At 32.2% G+C, this 7,264-nt stretch overlaps 1 non-coding gene across 1 annotated transcript; it reads left to right on the top strand.

The window, feature by feature from the left end:
• The first annotated feature begins 6,749 nt into the window (after nucleotides 1–6,749).
• TRNAI-AAU (transfer RNA isoleucine (anticodon AAU)) lies at nucleotides 6,750–6,823 on the top strand. Its single transcript has one exon. It is a non-coding gene; the product is annotated as a tRNA-Ile (tRNA).
• Nucleotides 6,824–7,264: the final 441 nt, after the last annotated feature.

Here is a 7,264-nt window from a genome sequence, read left to right as displayed (position 1 = left end):
ACATCGATAGTATCGATAGTTTTATCGTCGTGAACGGTATCGAATTGAAACGCTCAATTGCTTGGAAATTGAATAATTAATAAATTTATAAACTACGTGAAGAAGCGAGAAAACTCGGAGAGGTAGCGGTTTACTTTCGAGCACAAGTGCGTAGATAATTTGCCGACCACCGTTTGAGTCCCTGTGGGGACTTTTATATCAATAAAATTAAATGAAATAAATTGAAAATGAAAGCAAAATTTAGCGGAGTTTTCATACAATAATTACGTGGCAGCACTTTCGTTATCACAAAGGACATTGAATATAAGGGAGCCATAAACATCCTTATTTTCTATGATATTTGGTAATGTCATATTCTGTCAAACTGTTACTCTCGCTATACTGCAGTCGTGTCATTCTTGTCTCAATCTTTTCAAGGTTTCTATAATTATTTGCTAAGTTTTTTTTAATGAAACGATTCAAACTTGAATTTAGTGAAACTGTAGATATAGTTGAGAAAATATAGATAGGACAGAGACATTTTAATAGTCTTTAGCTATTCGCCTTTCGATTATTTAATGTTTATTACTTCCCACGTTTTCTCTTAATACAATCGGTACATGTACTGCCGATTTCACCAAATTAATCGCAGATATCCCCGAGCTAGATTATTGGAATTTGATTTGCTGACATCTGGCAACCCTTTTCAATAAACTAAAACCACGTTAAAGCATAGCCCTTTACAATATTTAATTTCATTTCTTATAATCGTTATGGTCTCTGATTTTTTAACAGAAACGTTCTTCGAAAGTATTGCAAACGTTATCTCCAAAATTTCTCGCTACATCCTTTAACTAAGCGCCTGTTATTGTAAAGGGAATATCTATTAAGTTCTCTTCACATTTCTTAGCCTTCACATCTTTCAGCTGAAGCACTAACTATGGAAATTAAAAAAATTGTATTTACCAGTATTTTGGAGACCGCCAAACTCACCTGTGCTTAGTTTCTTTTAGCAATAAAGATAAAAATGTGCTATGAATACGAAATTAATAAAAATAAAAAAATCCTTGTAACTATGAATTGAGCCCGAGACCAACAAAGTGGTAATCGAAAACGCATCCATTCAGCCCAATAGCTATTGACACAGCGGGGTAAAAATGAATTCTTTAATTTATTTTCAAAATTTTTTATTTTATTAAAATTTCAAATATCGAAGTTTCACAAAAATATAGTGATTTTAAAACTGTTGACGGCGCTACGGTTGTCGACACGATAGTAAGCAACAAAAATACATGAATCAGTGTTTTGACGACATCGTTTTGCCAATATCGTTTGAACGACTATCGTGTCAAAGTTACGTTGCACCAGCACCCGTGTACAATTATTACAGGTATTATCTTCCCAAAGAGCGCATATTCCAATCAGCCTTATTTGAAAAACATCATTGTCATCCACACTAATACAATATGTACAATATGTGAATAATTGTACCAAGTTTGCGTTGGCAAATTTAACAATCAATTATGCAATGTAACTTCGAGAACAATTTTCTTCTTTTTAGGAAAATAATTTAAAAAAAAAAACGTAACAATACTAAATTTATAATTAAATAATTTTCACTCTACTAAGTATGTACTTATGTGGCGAAATACAACATTTTGTGGCATCCTTGCATGTAAATTAATTTTCAATAGCTGTGTATCTCGATTTCGTTTAAAGCAATTCAAAATGTTTAATCGCTGGCTGCTACTTAGCTACATATAGGCGCATATTTACAGTGAACCAAAAAAATTTACGGCCAAATAAACTTTTTCGAGCGGTATAGTGTCCTTGCAATTAATAAAACTATAAACGTTTTCAAGCCGACCAATTTCAACTGTAAACGAAAGTACTAGATGTACAGGTCATTATTTTAAAATTTTTTACCTCACTTTTATTAGCTCAGGATGTTTGCCTAGTTTTTAAATCAGTCGAAATTTATGTACGGTACTTAAAATACCAAAAATTATGTCTAAAATTGTTGACCACTTTTTAAATTAAGCTAAATTACTCTATATCGCATTTTTAAATTATCAACAATTTGTGCTTCACTTTCGATTTTTGAAAACCAGTATTAGCCGTGATCGCCATTTTAATTATTTTAAATTAAATAAATTCTAGTTTTTAGCTTCTTTCTGCCAGTTGCATATGTATGTACATACATATGTATACATACTCGCACATATGTAAAAAGTTTTTGCGAGTACGAAAATTTATATTACCCACTGTACATTTATTAACTGCATTGCTTTATTAAATGCCATTTTCAGTTGAAGCGCATACAATTGACACTGAAAGTAAAATATTTAATTGTAAAACGGTCATTTAACAGAATATAAATTGTGGTTAACGGTAAAATTTAAATTTTGACAAACTATAGCTTTCAGCTGGTGCACTGGTGGTTTGAATAGATTGCGGTTTTTCGCATGCTTTTATGCTTTTTATTGGTTAACTACAAGTACTTATTAAGGTATTAATTTTAAAGAATTTACGACTGACAAAAAGTGACTACTCAAACAAATGTTTTCAACAATATTCCAACAATTTCTACTTATGCAGGCAATTATGTGAAATATGTATTTTAATTAAATAGTTGCTGATGTGAAGAGTAGTTGATAATGTAATATTTATGTTATTAAAATATGTACATACATACAAACATACATATGTACTTTCGATTAATTATATTGAAAAGTTTGGATATGGGGTGCTTTAAAAGCTGAGTATAATAATACTTAAAATATTGATAGGCTGTTGGCAAGCTTTGTGAAAGTTAAAAAGCTGATTGGAGCTTGACATTTGCATTGTTATTCCAAAAGTAGCAAATATACATACATATATACATATATATGTATGTTAACATGTATACATACATATACATATGTATATACGTACGAACATATATGTATGTATGCATGTAAGCAGCTTTCTTAACAAATTTTAATCCATACTATGCCGTTGCAAGTGTTCTATTAACACACCTTCATTTTATGTGCTCCTATTCCTTTAACTTTCGCAAGTTTCCGAAAATAATTATGTAACCACGACTTTGTTATAATTTTTTGTTACATACACATAGATAGCTGCCACCAGCTTCTTGTGAGCGACAAAGCTTAAACCTTTAAATAACTGCCATTTTCTAAACATTTTGTAATACTCGCCGTTGCTTCATACATCAGGAAACAAATAAATACAGTGTCGGACAAATAAATAGGGCCCGCGACATTTTAACAAGTTTTGTCTATTATGCTTTTCTCTATTTAAATGTTCGTAACTTTTTTATAAAAAATTATACTTTATTATCTAACAAAAACCATATAATATAAATTTATAAAAACAATTTTATCAGAATTTTTAGAAAAAATTTTGCTATGCAGTTTTGTATCCCATTTGAAATTTGTTTTATATGTGAAAAAATGCGTGACACCGTCAGAAAAAAATGATCGAAAATCAAGGAAATTGCTTACCGAAATTTTTTCCGAAAATTCTGATTAAAGAGCTTGAAATTTTGGTAAAAAATTGTCGAATTATCCTATTTTTCCTACAAAGTTGAAATTTGGACTTATATATGACTTATATGAGAATTGAGGTCGGTTTTGTTTTTGCTTAAAAATTACTTGTTATATATGTACATCGATTTGTCATATTTTCGGACTCTTTAATAATAATAATAGATTGGCGCTTACACATATGTTAGTGTTTGGCCAAGCTTCTCCTCCGATCTGTGGCGTGTGCCTTGATGTTGTCACACAAAGCGGGAAAAAAATTGAACCATTCGCTTACGTAAATGCCTGGCATCCATGCGAATTGAAAGAAAATTTACCACGAAAGAAAATGATTCCACAATTAAGCCATTTATTTTACCATTTCCTAGGAAAGAAAAAAAATTGCAAAAAATCAAAAGAGCGTATCAGCCGGGGCATTATTTTCAACTTTTCCACGCTATTCGCTGTCAAATTGAGAAAGAGAAATTTTATTTCCACGTGTGAACCGCCAGAAAGACCTCTTCTTTACTTTTCGGAAATCAGTTTTAGATATAAAAGTTGTAAGCTACTTAAAGAGTGCTAACATATTAAGATCAAATATGAAAACAAAAATTGCCAGCCGACATTAGCGAAATAACAATTATTTTAGATTTAGATTAAAAATTGTTGGTTTGAAAAGAGCATAGTGCATGGAACTAAACATTTATATACATAGCTCTGGCATTTTGCTAAAATAACTTATGTGACTTTAGAAGGTTGGACTTTGAATAGAAAATAGCAAGTTTTTGTTCACAAATTTTATATTTTTTATTAAGGCCTATCTCGAGATAACTTGTTTAAATATAAGGCCACCGATATGTGAACTGACTGTATCGAATATATATGTACATATGTATGTATGTATCTATTAAATACAGTTTTTATAAACTGTTTTCACCCAATAAACATTGTGCTTGGTAAGCAATTCGAAAATGATTGGAAAGCCAATTTCGAGTCTCACCTTCGATAACGAATGTGCAATAGGTTAGTATTCGATTCGAGAACTAGACCATTTTCCAGCAAAACGGAACCTTCGTTATCCCATGTATTTTCCCTTTGTTACGAATTTGAAATCCTGCCCATTATCCAATCGAAATTTTAATCACAAAGAGGGATTGTCTTATATTTCCCTTTGAAAATGAGTGGGATTTCACTTCCTCTCTTGTTACTATGGTTTTAATTTTTTTTCGAACCCATCAAGAATGTATTTCCAATACACTATGAACCTTGGAAAATTAAGGTTGGTTAGGCCGTGGTTACGCCACCAATTTTGATTGGCAATCACCGTGAAATTGTTGTTGTGTACAGCACGGAGTGAGAGAATTTTCGAAATCGAACAGTCAGCACGATTTGCTGGGTGAATCGAACAGCCAGCACGGCTATTTTTCAGGGTGGCAATACGCTATTTTGCGAAAACGTATTAGTATTAAATATTAGAATAGTAAAAAATATTTTTTTCTTATTATTATACAGTAGATATTAAAAAAATTTTATTATAAAACATAAATATTAAAGAAAGAAAAAATATTAAGTTGTTGCTCCATTTTCATTTTCCGACTTAAATTTTGATGCATTTTTATTTGCATTTTTACTTCAGTGCTGCCATTGTGTGCGAAATTGTATGAAATTGAAAAAGGCATTTCTTAAGAAGCAACCCTGTGCTCGCCAATCAGCAAAGAGAGCGTAACCACTTCTCACCAATCACCGAAAATTTTCTCTTTTGATTGCCAATTAAAATTGGTGGCATAACCACGGCCTTATGAGTTCCTTCTCAGTTCGATGTGCATATTGGATAGCGAAGGTCATTTTTTTTCGAATGTTCGCCAAAATGTTTATAGGGCAATTTCAGTTTTCGAATAAATTCCATAACTCATTGAGCTGTATATGTACAAAAACACATCAATAAACTTAAAACCCTCATATTAAGGCGCTAAGCTTATTTGTTTCTTTGCGGGCACGCGCCTGTGATCGCTAATAGGGAGTTTACATGAGGCTATTTTTCAGGCAACTTTTAGTAGAATGCAACAATCGTCTGGTGTAAACGGCCTTTCAACTAATCGCTTTCAATGAAGTTGGTCGGCTGCCTACTTTCGTTCAACTTTTGATTCAACTAATCGCCTGTTCAACTAATTGCCTCCGGCACTGTAGCCAATGCTCGTTCATAAGAGAGGAATGGAACCATTGTGGTGAAATGCCTCTCCCAGCTAAATGGGATTGGCTTAAAGCTGTGGAGTAAAGAATACCGCTCACAAGGGGAGCAGACTACACTGTTGTGCCAATTACGAATGAGAGATAAAATTATGATATGCTTATAATAATTTATTTATAGGAAATATGTGTGCAAAATATATACAAAAATATGCAAATATGCAAAAAATATACAAACATGCAAAAAAAGGAAAATATGCAAAACATAATAGGTCCAAATTAACTCCCTTCCTCCTATAATGAGTTTCTACCCAGGTCTGGATTTTCTGTGATGTTAAACAAAAATAATCACTTGCATAAATATCCGAGCTCTAGTTATGACATTTTTCTAGTAAAGAAAACTCAAATTTTTCTTTACGAACTGTTGAAACCTCGAAATGAATCCAATCCAACTGATTAAATTTTTCTGTAAAATTACATCGAAGTGATTTTCGAAAAATTTTAAGAGAATTCATAACTTGCGAATTTGTCTATTGATTTTTATAAATCATACCTGGTTTTACTCGGAATTGAAAATTCTTTTCGAGGTAATGACTGAAAGAGACTACTTTATATTAAAATTTTCGAAAAAAATGTTTTGAAGTTGGTTAAAAAGAGAAAAACGAATGAGGTAAATAATTATTATTAAATTTACATTGCAAATAATCTCAGCCCAAAACGGCAACCCTTAAATATGTATGTTCGTATATGATTAAAAATCATACTTATATGCATATAGTTTTTTGTCTCTAATTTAGTATAATTTTATCAGCTGATTATCAGTGGAGACCGAGGGCACAATAGATCTTCTGGTCGCAGTGCATACTAATACATGCCTATCAGTGCAGACCGCAGTGATCGTGCTTAACGGCTCTCGTTTATTTTTAGCAATTTTTTTTATATGTCTGATCAAGCTTTCGCTCTTATAAAAGAATTTCGAGCGCAAATTTTATACCGTTCTCTCGCTCTCTTTGTGTTCAGAAAGTGTAGGTACGCACTTATGCGGCCCGATTTCAAATTGGCCCATTAGCTCAGTTGGTTAGAGCGTCGTGCTAATAACGCGAAGGTCGCGGGTTCGATCCCCTCATGGGCCACTTCAAATGTTTTTTTTTCACTTTATACCGGTAATGGTAATTATTATGAGTAAAACAATTTAAATCAGCATTTCAGTGTGTTTGTATAGAATAGTAGCTTGTGTCGAAAGGCTGGCTTTAGTATAATGCGGCATTCGCAGCATACGTTTTTTTAGCAAATAAACGTGCAAGAAATAGTTCCAATCAAAAAATTCCAGCTTCCCTACCTAAGCTATTATTCCATACGAGCACAGATTTATTTTATTATTTTATGATTTTTTTTTATCGCTTAAAATAATATTTACACAGGCCAACAAAAATGAAAAAAAAAAACATTTGAAGCGGCAAATGTTAAAGCTGTTTTTGATTACCTGTGTATATATAGGTAATCGCTCCCCCAATTTCTCTCAAACTTGCCACACTTTATGACCCAAGAATGATAGAATACAAGATTGCGCCGAT

This window comes from Rhagoletis zephyria, unplaced genomic scaffold (genome assembly GCF_001687245.7).
Source record: "Rhagoletis zephyria isolate East Lansing unplaced genomic scaffold, Rhagoletis_zephyria_1.1 Rzeph_scaffold_14279, whole genome shotgun sequence".
Taxonomy (NCBI): Eukaryota; Metazoa; Arthropoda; class Insecta; order Diptera; family Tephritidae; genus Rhagoletis; species Rhagoletis zephyria.
The sequence above is the reverse complement of the archived record's forward strand: the minus strand, read 5'-3'. Positions and strand labels throughout refer to the sequence as shown.